Source organism: Notechis scutatus, chromosome 5 (assembly GCF_049901735.1).
Source record: "Notechis scutatus isolate UNSWTSFEM ecotype Mainland chromosome 5, rNotScu1.2, whole genome shotgun sequence".
Lineage (NCBI taxonomy): Eukaryota > Metazoa > Chordata > Lepidosauria > Squamata > Elapidae > Notechis > Notechis scutatus.
This window is the reverse complement of record NC_142013.1, coordinates 3,117,626-3,135,490: the sequence shown is the minus strand read 5'-3', so window position 1 is coordinate 3,135,490 and position 17,865 is coordinate 3,117,626. Positions and strand designations below refer to the sequence as shown.

At 44.0% G+C, this 17,865-nt stretch overlaps 1 protein-coding gene and 1 long non-coding RNA gene across 3 annotated transcripts in view; one reads left to right on the top strand and one right to left on the bottom strand.

Annotated features, from left to right (window-relative positions):
• LOC148130344 (uncharacterized) overlaps window positions 1-17,865 on the top strand; it is a 469,114-nt gene that overhangs the window by 346,204 nt on the left and 105,045 nt on the right. The window lies entirely within an intron of this gene.
• FCHSD2 (FCH and double SH3 domains 2) overlaps window positions 1-17,865 on the bottom strand; it is a 179,300-nt gene that overhangs the window by 124,699 nt on the left and 36,736 nt on the right. The window lies entirely within an intron of this gene.

Here is a 17,865-nt window from a genome sequence, read left to right as displayed (position 1 = left end):
GCTTTTCCTGCAGGCATTTCGTTCACTCGCAAGATTCGGGTTTTTTCTCTCGCCGTGTACATTTATGCATCCAAACTAGACTGTGTCATATATGTGAGTCTATGGGTATATGCTTGTCTGTGTCTGTCTGTCTGTCTGTCTACCTAGATTTTTGTCATGTTTATGTACTGTACATTGGAGCTGGTGACCCTTTGAGAGCTAAAATGAAATTTCATTTTAATCTATGGCGATTAGGGTGCATTTAAAGTGACAATAAACTTATTCTAAGTACTATTACCCAACTAGGTAACACTATCAGTGCTACAATGAAGTGGGGTTTGCAAGGAGGAGGAGGAGGACTCTGGAGTCCTTGGTGCTCTTGGAGGTTGGTTGTTTTCTTGCAGACATTTCATGACCCAACTTGGGAATATCATCACTGCTATAAGGGAATGGAGTTTGCGGGGGGGGAAGAGGAAAAGGAGGAGGAGGAGGAAGTATGGGGTTCTTGATGCTCTCTGAGCTTGGTGGCTTTCTTCATACGTTTCATGACCCAACTAGGTAACATAATCAGTGTTAGAAGGGGGCAGGATTTACAGAGAGGAGGAGGAGGAGGAGGAGGAGGAGGAGGGAGGAGGAGGAGGAGGAGGAGGAGGAGGAGGAGGAGGAGGAGGAGGAGGAGGGAGGAGGAGGTGGAGGAGGAGGAGAAAAAATCACCTATATAGGAGACCACAAGGAACCACTAAGAACACTCCCACCAGCACAGACAGGGCAAGCCACTAATATAAAAACAGAGCACAAACCCCACTCTCTTCTAGCATGGATGATGTTATCTAGTTCGGTAATAAAATATCTGCAAGAAAATAATGCACCTTGGAGAGCCCACCAATGATAATGAGAGGCTCAGAGAGGACCAAGGACTCCGTTGCTATCTGGGTTTTTGAAGACTGGAGAGAAAAAATCAACATCCAATTATGGATTTAAGGCTCAAACAATGCAGGCCCAGTTTGGTAGTTCTGACCATCTAAGAAGATGCTCCAGAGAGTTATAAATACAGTACAAAAAAATCATCGGTTGCTCTCTTTCTTCTTTGGAAGAGATTGCGAAGACCAGACTCCTCTCTAGAGCACTAAAAATCTCCACAGACCATTCTCATCCTGGACATTCATATTCTGAACTGTTACCATCAGGGAGGTGTTATACAGGCGTCTTAAAATGAGAACTAATAGACTGAGAAACAGTTTCTTTTCCAAGGCAATAATTGTCTTGAATCAAACAATGCATATGTGATTTAGCCCTAGGTATATAGTGGCATTTTTAAACTATCTAACTTACTATATGTTTTAGATCGGTTTTAGACTAGCTTTTTAATTATTATTTTAATTATTTTAATTTTTAAATACTCTGTAGTGTGATTGTGATGTGGGTGTTTGGGACACTGCTGGAGTAGCTTTCAAATGTCATTGTATTTGTAGAATGCAATGACAATAAAGGTATTCTATTCTATTCCATATTAATAAAGGAACAGAAAGAAATATTCCATGTGTATTTAGTGGTTATCGCTGGAAATCATTACCTACATGGTGAGCAAAGGTGATTCGAGAATTGTTGACTCAAGGCAGCATGGTGTACATTTGTTCATCGCACAAGGAATGCACAACCACAAAGAGGATGAAGTGTTCAGAACATCTTTTGGGAGTTTCTCCAAATATAATACCCTCTCTCCGTTTCCTTCTCTGGGCTGCTGTATTTTGTACATAAATCTTCCTTGCTTACCTATCTGACTATGGCTGCCAAGCACTGCAGGTGTGGATGGTTCAGTATCACAGGTTAAATCAAACCCTACAGCTGAATGGCAGCTTTTGCTTATTCATTGTTAAGTGTATAATAATAAAAATCAAGGGTGGGCTAGCTAAGACGCTGCGGGTCTCGGAGAACCCCTAGTAACCTCAGAAAGGCAATCAGCCAGGAAAAACTCTTAATAGGCTTAATAAAACAGGATGTTCTCCTTATGTAAGCTGCATCTTCTTCTCCTTAAGTGAACCAAAACTAAACTTGTTTGATGACTGCATGATTCACTTAACAACTGAAGCGATTTCAGTTGTTAAAGAAAATTTGTATAAAATGTTTTACCGATGGTATTTGGCTCCAACGAGATTGGCTAAAATATACCCTAATCCAAGTCCAAAATGTTGGAAATGCCAACAAGTTAACAGTACTTTCTGCCACATGTGGTGGCTATGCCCCGAGACCAAGACATTCTGGATCAAAATTAAAAATTGGCTACAGAAGATCACAGGCTATCAAACTGACCAGAAATTTTCCTACTAGGAATCATTAAAGATCAATATCCCCTCAAAAAACTAAAATATTTAATATTAATATTTTAACAGCCGCCAGGATAGTCTTCGCACAAATGTGGAAAACTCCCAATACCCCCTAGTCCAACAAAAAATAATGGAAAGCGCTGGAATGAACGTGCTCACATTAAAAAGGAAAGGGAAAGAAGATTCTGAGTATTTTTCAATTTGGCACAAATCGATAGCGAATAGAAATAAGAAATAAGATGTGAAGATTAATCTGTAAGAGACCTTAAGAAAATGAGTTGTAAATATGTAAAGTATATAAGAATATAACTATTGATAAGGATATCCATTAGATATTGATAAATATATATGTAATATGTAATGTATTAAGATCCATAAAAGTATTTGTAGATGTCAAAATGCTGCTGAAAATACGACGATTTGAGTTGTAATGGTGAAAATTCAGTAAAAATCTATTTAAAAAAAATTCTTGCCCCCCCTGAATTTATGACCATAAAGAAAACCTTGGAATGTGCAGAAATGGACCTCAGAAACCAAGAGGAGTCGGAATAGTATGAAATTTGGAACTTACGGTATAGTTGGCTGGAAGATAGACAAGAAAGGAATAAAAAGTCAAATAAAAGCATATGATAGAAATTGGTAATATATGTAAATGTATTCATGATAAACAATTAGAATGAAACTCTGGATTATATTTAAATAAGTGAATGAACATTTGATACAATGAGAGAGTTGTCAATTCGAGCGAACAGTGTATTTGCCTGTGTTGCGACAAATGGAGTATCTTGATTTTATTGTATAAATCTATTTATTGTATAAATCTATTTGATAAAGTATTTTTAAATTTTTTTTAAAAAAAGCGTTCTATGCCAGTCAATGGGGGCGAAATCAGGTTTGATGACTGCATGGTTCACTGAACAACCGAAGCGATTCGTTTAACGACTGTGGCAAAACAAAACAAAAAGCTTGCAAAATTTTAACGCGATTTTAACGCCTTGCTGAGCGATTGGAAATCCTGGTTCCCAACGTGGCCGTTAAGTCAAGGACTGACTGCAACTCTTACTGTCCAACTCCCATTGCTCCTTTAATGGCAGGCCGGAGTAGCGACTGCATCTCAATCTTTTCATTTGAGAAGGAAGACGTGACTTGGGGAGAAGCAACACCAAAGCACGTCGGGGCCCTGGTTTTTTATGTCCTTGTGGGTTGTTGGGTTTTTTTCCACCCCTCCCAGCGTTGTTACTGTGACAGCCCTTAGAATACACATCTTCAAAGCTGTTTTTAACCTCAGGAGTCCTCTTACGAGAACTACAACTTTATTACAGAAACATCAAGAGAAACAAGGTTTAAAGCAAGCAAGATTTCCCAAGAGCGTCTGTCTAGGCGTGGAAAAAAAAAAGGGGGATTGGGGAGAGGAGGAGAAGAAGAAAAAGAAGAACTGATCTAAAGCATTTTACCCTTTCCTTGAACAATCTGACGCGCGCCGCATTTTGCAAGACGTCAAGAATTTCGGATTTAAAAGTTTAATGCAAGCAGGGAGCTCTCTTTCCTCCTTTTGTTGCAGATCGCTCTTCGAAGGGGGACTGTTTGGCATTATGCATTAACAAAAGCCTTCTGTAACAACTCGTTAAAATCCACACACAAAAAAGGGCCCTGCTTGCTCGCATTCGTACACAGGCACCAAACATCTGTTTGATATTACACACATGCATTCATCGCTGCTGTTTTATATGCATGCCTTCAAACTTAATATTTGCTGAAAAGGAAGACCGGGTAGAAAAAAAAATGTATTTCCCCTCTTGACATTTTCATTCTGTTTCGAAGGGAAGCCGACGCCGTCCTAGGCTGCATTCGCAGAGGGAGGGAATCAAGATCATGTGGGGTGTTAATACCACTTTATAAGGCCTCGGAAAGGCCCCACTTGGAATCCTGCATCCAGTTTTGGTGTAAAAAATGATGCTGAGACTCTGGAAAGGGTGCAGTGAAGAACAGCAAAGAGGAATAGAATAGGAATAGAATACAATAGGAATAGGAATAGGAATAGAAATAGAAATAGAATAGGAATAGAAATAGGAATAGGAATAGGAACAGAATAGAATAGAATAGGAATAGAATAGGAATAGAAATAGGAATAGGAATAGGAATAGGAATAGGAATAGAATAGAATAGAATAGAATAGAATAGAATAGAATAGAATAGAATAGAATAGAATAGAATAGAATAGAATAGAATTGGAATTGGAAAAAGGAAATGGAAATGGAAACGGAATAGGATAGAATAGAATAGAATGGAATAGGAATAGAATAGCAATAGAATAGCATAGGAATAGAAATAGGATGGAATAGGAATAGGAATAGGAATAAGAATAGGAATAGGAATAGGAATAGGAATAGGAATAGAATAGAATAGAATAGAATAGGAATAAGAATAGAATAGAATAGAATAGGAATAGAATAGTATAGGAATGGAATGGAATAAGAATAGGATGGAATAGGAACAGGAATAGAATAGAATAGAGAATAGAGTAGAGTAGAATAATAGAATAGAATAGAATAGAATAGAATAGAATAGAATAGCAATAGAATAGCATAGGAATAGAAATAGGATGGAATAGGAATAGGAATAAGAATAGGAATAGGAATAAGAATAGAATAGAATAGAATAGAATAGAATAGAATAGAATAGAATAGAATAGGAATAAGAATAGAATAGAATAGAATAGAATAGGAATAGAATAGTATAGGAATGGAATGGAATGGAATAAGAATAGGATGGAATAGGAATAGGAATAGGAATAGAATAGAATAGAATAGAGAATAGAATAGAGTAGAATAATAGAATAGAATAGAATAGAATAGAATAGAATAGAATAGAATAGAATAGAATTCTTTTATTGGCCAAGTGTGATTGGACACACAAGGAATTTGTCTTGGTGCAAATGCTCTCAGTGCACATAAAAAAAAAGAGATCAATTCGTCAAGAATCATCAGGTACAACACTTAATGATAGTCATGGGGTACAATAAGCAGTAAATTAGGGGACTGGAGAGGCTAAAACACACGAAGAACGGTTGCAGGAATTGGGTAGGTCGTTTGATGAAAAGAAGGACTAGGGGTGACATAATAGCAGACTTCCAATATTTGAGGGGCTGCCCCAAAGAAGCTATTCTCCAAAGCACCTGAAGGCCAGACAAGAAATATTGGATGGAAACTAATCAGGGGAAGAACCAATCTTGCAGACGTTTCATCACCCAAACTGGGTTACATCACCAGTGCTATTAGGGGATAGGGACTGCTCATATTCTGGTGCCATGATGGCGAACCCATGGCACGTGTGCCACAGTTGGCACGCAGAGCCATTTGTGTGGGCACGTGAGCCCAGCCAAACTTACCTGCACTGCATATGCACTGGCCTCCCAGCTGATTTTTGACCCATTGGAGGCCTTTTTTGCCCTCCCGGAGGCTCGAGGGAAGCCTCTGCAACCTTGGGAGGCCGAAAACGGCCCAGAAGGCCCGTTTTCGGCCTCCCAAGGTCGCAGAGGCTTCCCTCGAGCCTCCGGAAGGGCAAAACAGTCTCAAACAGGCCAAAAATCAGCTGGGAGGCGAGTGCATATGCAGTGCAGGTAAGGAGGAGGGGTGTTGGGTGTGCATGCGCAGGAAGGGGCAGGGTGCATTGCATTGCGGGTGCCAGCACACTCGCTCTCGGCACACCACCACCAAAAGGTTCGCCATCACTGTTCTAGTGGAATTCTAGCAGCAACTACAATATAAACACAGAGAAAACCTCACTCCTTAACTGATGATGTTACCTAGTTGGGAAATGTTTTGATTTAACCTGAGATCCTATAGCACTTCAGACAAATGGCTGTCCAATCTCTTCTTTAAAACTTCCAGGGATGGAGCACCCACAACTTCTGGTGGCAAGCTGTTCCACTGGTTAACTGTTCTCACTGTCAGGAAATTCCTCCTTAATTCCAGGTTGCTTCTCTCCTTGATGAGTTTCCATCCGTTGCTTCTTGTCCTGCCTTCTTCAGGGGCTTTGGAGAACAGATTGACCCCTCCCTCCCTTCCTTGTGGAAGCCCCTTAAAGAGCTCAACCCCTGTGAACAGCCCCATTTAATTATCTCCAATCCTCCTACCTATTGTAGAGCAGATCTCCCAGGATTTTTTTGATCCATGGCTTATTATAATTTTTTAAAAAAAGGATCTCCTGCTTGAGCAGAAGGTTGGACTAGAAGACCTCCAAGGTCCCTTCCGACTCTGTTATTCTATCACTCTGTTTACAAGTCTTGCTGATGTTGTCTTTCTCTACTCCCCATTATTTTCCAACACGGAAATTATGCTCCTCCTAACGTCCCAATGCAAAACTCACAGGGTGCACCTGTCTCCTCCTGCAAACCCACTTCCAACAAATCTTAATCCCTAAGGTTGCTTCCTGTCACAACATACTCATCGCAGAGCATAATGGTGGCCGAACGCTGTCCACAATTAGCAAATTATCACAAGGTGTCAACGCATATCGGAATAAGTTAACGTTCAATGATACTAATGGGATTCTGAGTCGAGGTTTGCAAATTCTCTCGGTTGGCCAGACTGAGAATTGCGAATGTCCGGTAAATTAAATGTCTCCAGATTGCCAGAACAGGGAATTATCTGTTTGGCTGATTTGCCAGTTTAACCTGTTTCTATTGACTCTCACAGCTCTCCACTTCGAAGGCAGTTGCAAACACCGTGCACGGTTGGCAAACAATTTACTTTGGAGCAATTAATCATACTTATTAACTATTTTTTTTTAAAAAAAAAACACCTCTTATCTACCAAAGTCAAGGATACAGACTTAGTGGCCGTGACAAGTTCAGGAGTTTGGTCTAGTAGTTAAGCCACCAGACTAGAAAAAGCAAGAGATTGAAGAGTTCTTAGTCCCAAAAGTGACTTTGGGCCTTTCTCTCTCAGCCCAACCCACCTCAAAGGGTTGTAGTTATTGTGGGGAAAATAAGAGGAGGAAGGTGGGTTGGATATGTTTGCCATCTTGAGTTGCTTGAAACGTAATCAATAGCAATAGCCCTTAGACCAGAAGTCTCCAAACTTGGCCACTTTAAGACTTGTGGACATTCAACCCCCAGAATTCTCCAGCCAGCTGGCTGGAGAATTCTGGGAGTTGAATGTCCACAAGTCTTAAAGTGGCCAAGTTTGCGGACCCCTGCCGTAGACTTATATACCGCTTCACAGTGCTTTCCAGCCCCCTCTAAGCGGTTTACAGAGTCAGCGTATTTCCCCAAACAATCTGGGTCCTCCTTTTACCAACCTTGGAAGGATGGAAGCTGAGTCAACCTTGAGCCTGGTGGGATTCGAACTGCCCAATTGCAGGCAGCCGGCAGTAGCAGCATGCAGTACTGCACTCTAACCACTGTACCACTGAGGCAGGGAAGGGAAGGGAAGGGAAGGGAAGGGAAGGGAAGAAGGAAGGAAGGAAGGAAGGAAGGAAGGAAGGAAGGAAGGAAGGAAGGAAGGAAGGAAGGAAGGAAGGAAGGAAGGAAGGAAGGAAGGAAGGAAAAAGAAAGGAAGGAAGGAAAGAGGAAGGAAAGAAGGAAGGAAGGAAGGAAGGAAGGAAGGAAGGAAGGAAGGAAGGAAGGAAGGAAGGAAGGAAAAAGAAAGGAAGGAAGGAAAGAGGGAAGGAAGGAGGGAAGGAAAGAAGGAAGGAAGGAAGGAAAGAAGGAAGGAAGGAAAAAGAAAGGAAGGAAGGAAAGAGGGAAGGAAGGAAGGAAGGAAGGAAGGAAGGAAGGAAGGAAGGAAAAAGAAAGGAAAAAGAAAGGAAAAAGAAAGGAAGGAAGGAAAGAGGGAGGGAAGGAAGGAAGGAAGGAAGGAAGGAAGGAAGGAAGGAAGGAGGGAGGGAGGGAGGGAGGGAAGGAAGGAAGGAAAGGAAGGAAGGAAGGAAAAAGAAAGGAAGGAAGGAAAGAGGGAAGGAAAGAAGGAAGGAAGGAAGGAAGGAAGGAAGGAAGGAAGGAAGGAAGGAAGGAAGGAAAAAGAAAGGAAGGAAGGAAAGAGGGAAGGAAGGAGGGAAGGAAAGAAGGAAGGAAGGAAGGAAAGAAGGAAGGAAGGAAAAAGAAAGGAAGGAAGGAAAGAGGGAAGGAAGGAAGGAAGGAAGGAAGGAAGGAAGGAAGGAAGGAAGGAAGGAAGGAAGGAAGGAAGGAAAAAGAAAGGAAAAAGAAAGGAAGGAAGGAAAGAGGAGGGGAAGGAAGGAAGGAAGGAAGGAAGGAAGGAAGGAAGGAAGGATTACTTTGCTCCATATTCCATATGGAGTGATGTCATTGGCCAAGCTGTATACTATTTCCTACCACAGCCAGATATTTGGTCCCTTGCAAATATCCATGTACTGGCGAAGCTTTCAGAACAAGAGCCAAAGAGAGCCGGTTATTGACAGAAGAGAATGTCTGTAACTCAAGGTTGAATTGTGGTCTCTGAGGTTGGTTGTTTTCTTGCAGACGTTTCATGGCCCAACTAGGTAACATCATCAGTGCTAAAAGGGAATGGGCTTTGCAGAGAGGACGATGATGACTGTTGGGATCCTCTCTGAGCTTGGTGCAACTGTCAAATCTGTCACGCGGCTGTTAAGTGAATCTGGCTTCCCCATTGAGTTTGCCAGTCAGAAGGTCGCAAAAGGGGATCTGGTGACCCCACCCCACCCCGGACACTGCGACTGTCATAAATATGAGTCAGTTGCCAAGCACTGCCAAATAAATGAGTGGTTGTAAGTCATCCAATCAGCTTTCATGCCTAAGGCGGGACTGGAACTCCCAGTCTCCTGGTGCGTGGCCTAAAGCCATCCAATCAGCTTTCATCCCTAAGGCAGGACTAGAACTCCCAGTCTCCTGGTGCGTGGCCTAAAGCCATCCAATCAGCTTTCATCCCTAAGGCGGGACTAGAACTCCCAGTCTCCTGGTGCGTGGCCTAAAGTCATCCAATCAGCTTTCATGCCTAAGGCAGGACTAGAACTCCCAGTCTCCTGGTGAGTGGCCTAAAGCCATCCAATCAGCTTTCATGCCTAAGGCAGGACTAGAACTCCCAGTCTCCTGGTGCGGGGCCTAAAGTCATCCAATCAGCTTTCATCCCTAAGGCGGGACTAGAACTCCCAGTCTCCTGGTGAGTGGCCTAAAGTCATCCAATCAGCTTTCATCCCTAAGGCGGGACTAGAACTCCCAGTCTCCTGGTGCGTGGCCTAAAGTCATCCAATCAGCTTTCATCCCTAAGGCAGGACTAGAACTCCCAGTCTCCTGGTGAGTGGCCTAAAGCCATCCAATCAGCTTTCATCCCTAAGGCAGGACTAGAACTCCCAGTCTCCTGGTGCGTGGCCTAAAGTCATCCAATCAGCTTTCATCCCTAAGGCAGGACTAGAACTCCCAGTCTCCTGGTGCGTGGCCTAAAGTCATCCAATCAGCTTTCATCCCTAAGGCAGGACTAGAACTCCCAGTCTCCTGGTGCGTGGCCTAAAGTCATCCAATCAGCTTTCATCCCTAAGGCGGGACTAGAACTCCCAGTCTCCTGGTGCGTGGCCTAAAGTCATCCAATCAGCTTTCATCCCTAAGGCAGGACTAGAACTCCCAGTCTCCTGGTGAGTGGCCTAAAGCCATCCAATCAGCTTTCATGCCTAAGGCAGGACTAGAACTCCCAGTCTCCTGGTGCGTGGCCTAAAGCCATCCAATCAGCTTTCATCCCTAAGGCAGGACTAGAACTCCCAGTCTCCTGGTGCGTGGCCTAAAGCCATCCAATCAGCTTTCATCCCTAAGGCGGGACTAGAACTCCCAGTCTCCTGGTGCGTGGCCTAAAGTCATCCAATCAGCTTTCATCCCTAAGGCAGGACTAGAACTCCCAGTCTCCTGGTGAGTGGCCTAAAGCCATCCAATCAGCTTTCATGCCTAAGGCAGGACTAGAACTCCCAGTCTCCTGGTGCGGGGCCTAAAGTCATCCAATCAGCTTTCATCCCTAAGGGACTAGAACTCCCAGTCTCCTGGTGAGTGGCCTAAAGTCATCCAATCAGCTTTCATCCCTAAGGCGGGACTAGAACTCCCAGTCTCCTGGTGAGTGGCCTAAAGCCATCCAATCAGCTTTCATCCCTAAGGCGGGACTAGAACTCCCAGTCTCCTGGTGCGTGGCCTAAAGTCATCCAATCAGCTTTCATCCCTAAGGCAGGACTAGAACTCCCAGTCTCCTGGTGAGTGGCCTAAAGCCATCCAATCAGCTTTCATGCCTAAGGCAGGACTAGAACTCCCAGTCTCCTGATGCGGGGCCTAAAGTCATCCAATCAGCTTTCATCCCTAAGGCAGGACTAGAACTCCCAGTCTCCTGGTGAGTGGCCTAAAGCCATCCAATCAGCTTTCATGCCTAAGGCAGGACTAGAACTCCCAGTCTCCTGGTGCGTGGCCTAAAGTCATCCAATCAGCTTTCATGCCTAAGGCAGGACTAGAACTCCCAGTCTCCTGGTGAGTGGCCTAAAGCCATCCAATCAGCTTTCATGCCTAAGGCAGGACTAGAACTCCCAGTCTCCTGGTGCGGGGCCTAAAGTCATCCAATCAGCTTTCATGCCTAAGGCAGGACTAGAACTCCCAGTCTCCTGGTGCGTGGCCTAAAGCAATCCAATCAGCTTTCATGCCTAAGGCGGGACTGGAACTCCCAGTCTCCTGGTGCGTGGCCTAAAGTCATCCAATCAGCTTTCATCCCTAAGGCGGGACTAGAACTCCCAGCCTAAGGACTATTTGTACTGGAAAATTAAAGCTCAGATTTTTCGGCTGGCTTAGGAAAAAGCCCCACAAAATGCAAAAAACGGGAATCTCTTCCCACCGTTCCGGCTGGGGGGGGGGGATTCTGGGAGTTGAAGTCCACGTCTCTTCCAAGGTTGAAGAACCCTGCTCTGCAGGGACTGGAGGTTTCCCAGGCAGTATTCAGACAGCGGGAAGCAACCAAGGATCCCACGAGGAGGCGGCCGGCAGCATTTCTAATTTTAACAATCGGTGTTGGGTTTCAACTTGCTAGGATGGGTTCTTTGACACCTGATGATTTGTGTGAATCAGTTCCAAAGGCCAAAAAAAAAAAAAAAAAAAGTACTGCAAAATGTTTAGCGATAGGCCAAGAACGAATTATGCGGTGTCGAATCTGAATTTGGTCACTGTCTCGTTTTCGTCATCTGGCTCACACCAATTTCCATAGCCACCTGTGAAAATGTCTGTGTGTGTATATATATATATATCTTTTAGATTTTTTTTTTTAAAAAAATCTGCATTTATCTAATTTTTATAAATAACACAGGGAAGCAAGAATAGGTAGTACTGCCCCTGCCTATTTTCCCCATAACAACAACCCTGTGAGGTGGGTTGGGCTGAGAGAGAGGAGGACTGGCCCAAAGATACCCAGCTGGCTTTCATGCCTAAGGTGGGACTAGAACTCACAGTCTCCTGGTGATTGGCCCAAAATCACCCAGCTGCCTTTCATGCCTAAGGCGGGACTAGAACTCACTGTCTCCTGCTGATTGGCCCAAAGTCACCCAGCTGGCTTTCATGCCTAAGGCGGGACTAGAACTCACAGTCGACTGGCGATTGGCCCAAAGTCACCCAGCTGCCTTTCATGCCTAAGGCGGGACTAGAACTCACAGTCTCCTGGCGATTGGCCCAAAGTCACCCAGCTGCCTTTCATGCCTAAGGCGGGACTAGAACTCACAGTCTCCTGGCGATTGGCCCAAAGTCACCCAGCTGCCTTTCATGCCTAAGGCGGGACTAGAACTCACAGTCTCCTGGCGATTGGCTCAAAGTCACCCAGCTGCCTTTCATGCCTAAGGCGGGACTAGAACTCACCGTCTCCTGGCGACTGGCCCAAAGTCACCCAGCTGCCTTTCATGCCTCAGGCGGGACTAGAACTCACCGTCTCCTGGTGATTGATCCAAAATCATCCAACCAGATTTCATACCTAAAGTGGGACTTGAACTCCCAGTGTCTTGGTGATTGGCCTGAAGTCATCCAATCAGCTTCCATGCCTAAGGCAGGACTAGAACTCACCGTCTCCTAGTAATTGATCCAAAATCACCCAGCCGGATTTCATACCTAAAGTGGAACTAGAACTCCCAGTCTCCTAGTGATTGGCCTAAAGGATGATTGGCCCAAAGTCACCCAGTTGGCTTTTGTGCTTCAGGTGGACTAGAATTCAGCACCTCCTGGTGATTAGCCCAAAGTCATCCAGCAGGTTTCCCTGCCTAAGGTGGGACTAGAACTCACTGTCCCCTCGTGATTGGCCTAAAATCACCTCACTGGTGTTCATGCCTAAGGCAGGACTAGAACTTACTATCACCCAGTCAGCTTTTATGCTTAAGGCAGGATAAACGTCACAGTCTCCCACTTACTAGCTTGGTGCCTTCACCACTGGACCAAACACTCTTTGATGCCCTTTTCCCAATACACCCATTTCCTTGAATTAATGTTCATAACGCCAACATTGCTAAGAGTTGATAGCGGTTTCGACAACACAACACCGTCATCCATGCCTCTATGTGCACTTTTCCCCTTGACCTGCCCATTTCACAGACACTTTTGGTCGAGAACTGCACAACCAAATCCATAAAGGATGCGCCAATCATTTGTTCCAATTCGTAAAGGAGGTGCCAATAATTAATCATATTTCGTTCACTGCCGCTTCAGGAAGCCGAAAGGGAAGAAGCATACAAATCCAAGAATAATTTCTCGCCCCATTTCTGATCTTCTTTTCTAATTCATATTTTGAGACTGGGTCGATTTTCAGATTCACTGGAGAATCATCACGTTTTGCATATAAAAGAGGGAGACCAAAGGCGAAGTGTCCTTTGCCGCCAGTCGTTTTATATCCTTCTCTCCATCCCATCAGTTGTGTCTGATTGTGTATGATTATGCGCATCTTAAGGAGGAATCCACAATCGTTGCAGGCTGTTGTGGCCCGCTAAGGGCCAGCGAAGCTGTTGGCAGACTCGGACAGTGAGGAGGTTGGGGAGGAACCTGGGCCAGTCCCGGAGGCTGGGGAAGGCTCGGACGAGGGCTCTGCATCGGAGGCAGAGATGGGGCCGGGGCCGTCCGACAGTTATCAGCTGCCTTCAGAGTCGGAGATCAGTGGGGAAGAAGAACAGCTGGAGCCTGTTCCCAGTGTGCACTTGCACAGAACTGCCAGAGGAAGGGAACAGCTAAAGAACAAGGGTCGACTCGGGAGTAAAGGCTCAAGTGGACGGGGAATGGCCCCTCCTAGAGGGAATAAAGAGGAGTGAGGGGGGGGAGTGGTGGTTGCAGGAGACAATTAATTCAATTCATTAGGGTGAAGATCTGTTCCTGACTCCTTGCCAAGTATTGTCTGCTACAGAGTGGCGTTTGGAAGATATCGGCCTGGCAACTCTCCAAGCCTGATAAAAGTCTGTGGTGGTGAAACCTCTTGAAAGACTGTTTGCTGGGACTTTGCTGGAGAGGAATTCCCTTTGACCTAAATAAAAGGGGTTTTATCGGGACGAGGAGTCGGCTTCGTGATCTTAGGACGCCAGGGTCAGAACACAGGCAATTAGACTCACAGACTAATACGTGTTGTTACACATGGAGGATGAGGCCAACTTACATCACTGGGGTAATTACCTGGCAAGGATATTCTTTCCACGTGGAACCGGGACTTGGGAATTTGGGAGGGAATTTTGGCCCGGATTTCCCAGGTGCACAAAACACACGACCCCAGAAAATGAAGTACAAGTAGTCCTCAACTTACGACCACAATGGAGCCCCAACATTTATGCTGCTAAGCGAGAAAGTTGTTCAGTGAGTTTAGCCCCGTTTTGCGACTTTTCTTGCCACATTTTTTTTTACACGAATCACTGCAGTTGGTTAAGTTGGTAACGCCGTTGTTAAGCGAATCTGGCTTTCCCCACTGACTTTGCTGGTCAGAAAGCCGCAAAAAGGGATCAGGTGCCCCCAGGGACATTGCAACCGTCATAAATGTGCAGCAGCTGCCAAAAAAGCCGACACAGTCCTAGGTTGCATAAACAAAGGGATGGAATCAAGACCAAGTGAAGTGTTACTACCACTTTATTAGGCCTTGGTAAAGCCACACTTGGAATGCTGCATCCAGTTTTAGTCGCCAGGATGTAAAAAAAGATGTCGAGACTCTAGAAAGAGTGCAGAGAAGAGCAACAAAGAGGATTAGGGGGCTGGAGGCTAAAACGTACGAAGAACGTTTACATTGGGCGTGTCTAGTTTAATGAAAAGAAGGACCAGGGGTGACATGTTAGCAGTCTTCCAATATTTGAGGGGGGGGGTCACACAAAGAAGAGGGGGGCCAAGCTATTCTCCAAGGTGCACCTGAGGGTGCTTTGTCTGAAATGGTATTTCCTGCCTTGAACTAGAAGACTTCCAAAGTCCCTTCCAACTAAACGATTCTATTCTATTCTATTCTATTCTATATTCCAATATCTATTCTATTCTACATTCCAATATCTGTTCTGTTCTGTTCTGTTCTGTTCTGTTCTGTTCTATTCTATTCTATTCTACTCTACTCTACTCTACTCTATACTATACTATTTCTATTCTATTTCTATTCTATTCCTATTTCTATTCTATTCTATTCTTATTCTATACTATACTATTTCTATTCTATTTCTATTCTATTTCTATTCCTATTCCTATTTCTATTCTATTCCTATTCTATTCCTATTTCTATTCTATTCTTATTCTATACTATACTATTTCTATTCTATACTATTTCTATTTCTATTCTATTCTAATTCTATTCTATTTCTATTCTATTCTATTCTTTTCTTTTCTATTTCTATTTCTATTTCTATTCTATTTCTATTCTATTCTACATTCCAATATCTATTCTATTCTATTCTATTCTATTCTATTCTATTCTACTCTATTCTAATTCTATTCTACATTCCAATATCTAATCTGTTCTATTCTATTTCTATTCTATTCTAATTTATTCTATTCTATTTCTATTTCTATTTCTATTTCTATTTCTATTTCTATTTCTATTTCTATTTCTATTTCTATTTCTATTTCTATTTCTATTTCTATTTCTATTTCTCTTCTCTTCTCTTCTCTTCTCTTCTCTTCTCTTCTCTTCTCTTCTCTTCTTCTCGGAGAGAAGCAACTAAGGGGAAATTTCCTGACAGTGAAAACAATTAATAAGTGAAAAGGGCGTTGGTACTTACCTGACACGCCCGTTCTCTTTGAGCTGTGAAGAGCATCCAGTAGTGAGAGGTGCTTCAGTCGGGCGGCTATGTATCTCGTCTTCGCCAAAACTGGGGAACGCTGGGGAGGAGTACCGTGGAGGAGGAGGAGCGGCCCACAAATTAAGCCCAGCCTAGACATGCGGAGACTGGAGCACCTCCCACTACTACTGGATGCTCATGGGAGAAAAACCTGCCTCCAGAAGTTGTGAATGCTCCCAACACTGGAAGTTTTTAAGAAGACGCTGGATGACCCTTGGTCTGAAGTGGTGTAGGGGTTCCTGCCTAGGCGGGGGGTTGGACTAGAAGACCTCCAAGGTCCCTTCCAACTCTGTTTATTCTATTCTAAACATGAATTTTGATCCTGTGCCCCTGGGGATGCTGCAACGGTCATAGGTGTGAAAAAAAATGGTCCCAAGTCACTTTTTTTTCAGTGCCTGTTGTAACTTCGAATGGTCACTAAGCGAACTGTCGTAAGTCAAGGACTACCTATATAAACAAGAAGGCACAGCCATTTGCAGGGAGGCCGGTGCAATTATTCCCATTTTTTTTTCTTCAGATTCCTCAAAGGAGCCAGCACGTAGCTCACTTGTGTCCGGAAGAGGCCTATCCTGTTACTTTTTGCAATGCAGGCAAGTCCTCAACTTACAACAGTTTGTTTAGGGACCGTTCGAAATTGCGACGGCACTGAAAGATGCGACTTATGACCGTTTATCACACCTACGATCCTTGCAGCATTTCCCAGGGTCACGGGATCAAAATTCGGCCGCTTGGAAAGTGACTCGTATTTACGATGGTCGCAGTGTCCCGGGGCGGCGGCGGGGGGGTGTCACGCGATCCCCCTTTGTGACCTTCCGGCAAGCAAAGTCCACTGGGGAAGCTGGATTTGCTTAACGACCGTGGGACAAATTTATTATTAACTGCAGCGAAGTACGGCAATCAAGGTCGTAAAATGGGACACGGCTCACTTAACCAATGTCTCACTTCACGACAGAAGTTGTGGGCTCAATTGGGGTCGTACGCAGAGGACCACCTGGGCAAAAGTTTCTTCAAACACTTTTTTTTTTTTGCCCACTGCAGGCAGTCCTCGACTTACAACCGTTCGTTTAGTGTCCGCTTGAAGTCACAACGGCAATGACAAAAGTGACTTAGGACCGTTTTTCACTTACGACCGTTGCAGCATTCCCCGTGGTCACGTGATCAAAATCCAGACACTTGTGAAGTGACTCGTATATACGACGGTCGCAGTGTCACGATCCCCTTTTTGCAACCTTCTGATAAGCAAAGTCCATGGGGGGGAAGCCGTATCCGCTTAATGACCTGTGTGACTCACTTAACGGCACAGGGTCCACTTCACCACCGGGGGAAGGGAAAGGTCATAAAACGAGGCCGAACTCATGTCTCCCTCTTCATAAAAACACTTTAACAGTTCACAGCTGTCCTTGCTTAGCCAAGATCTTTTACGCTCAATTGTGGTCATAAGTCAAGGACTGGCTGTAGATTATTATTTTTTTACATTTTTTAAAAATAAATTTTGTTAATCCAACAAAAAAGAAAGACATTTAAAAACAATGAACATGGTGCATTCATCCTGACACACCTGCTCATCTTACATCACCAAGTAACAAATATAAAAAAATAATACAAATTTACATGTATAGATAAACTTTAGTCATCTCTGATACGCTTTTTCCTTCCTTTTTTCAACCAGTGGTAAAACTTCTCCCAAATTTTATAATCATCAGATTCGGTCTTATTTTTTTAATTCTTGCGTTAATCTATCCATTTCAGCGCACATCCAAAATTTTCCTAATTATTTCTATCTCACCTGGCATTTCATTACCTTTCCATCTTTGGGCAAAGCCTAACCTCGCAGCAGTAGTGACATGGACTATTAGATATATTACATTAAGAATTGGATAGAAGAGATAGGCAAAATTAAAAATATATTACATTAAGCATTGGATAGAAGAGAGACGTAAAATTAAAACAGAATTTAGACCCGAAATTTTCTTACTAGGGAATTAAATGTGGGAGACTGGCTGTAGATTTTGAGAGCTGCCGGATGCAACCATTTTACAGGCCGGGCCAAAGGTATGCTGCTCATTGCTTGCTTTCTCTTTCCAGGTTCCGGGTTCAAAGGTTGCCCTGACTCGGCGCATGGAACCTTTTACGAGTGCGTTATGCCAATGAGCAAATGCCACCAACCTCCACAGGGGAAGCGTTGAAGCCGGCTGTTGATTCATGTCCTGTTATGCAAAGGAGCGTTACATAAGGAAGACCGAGTAAGGTTCAAGGCTGAAGGAGCAACTACGGGGTCAGCCGCACGGGTTTGCACAGGTGTGAGGCT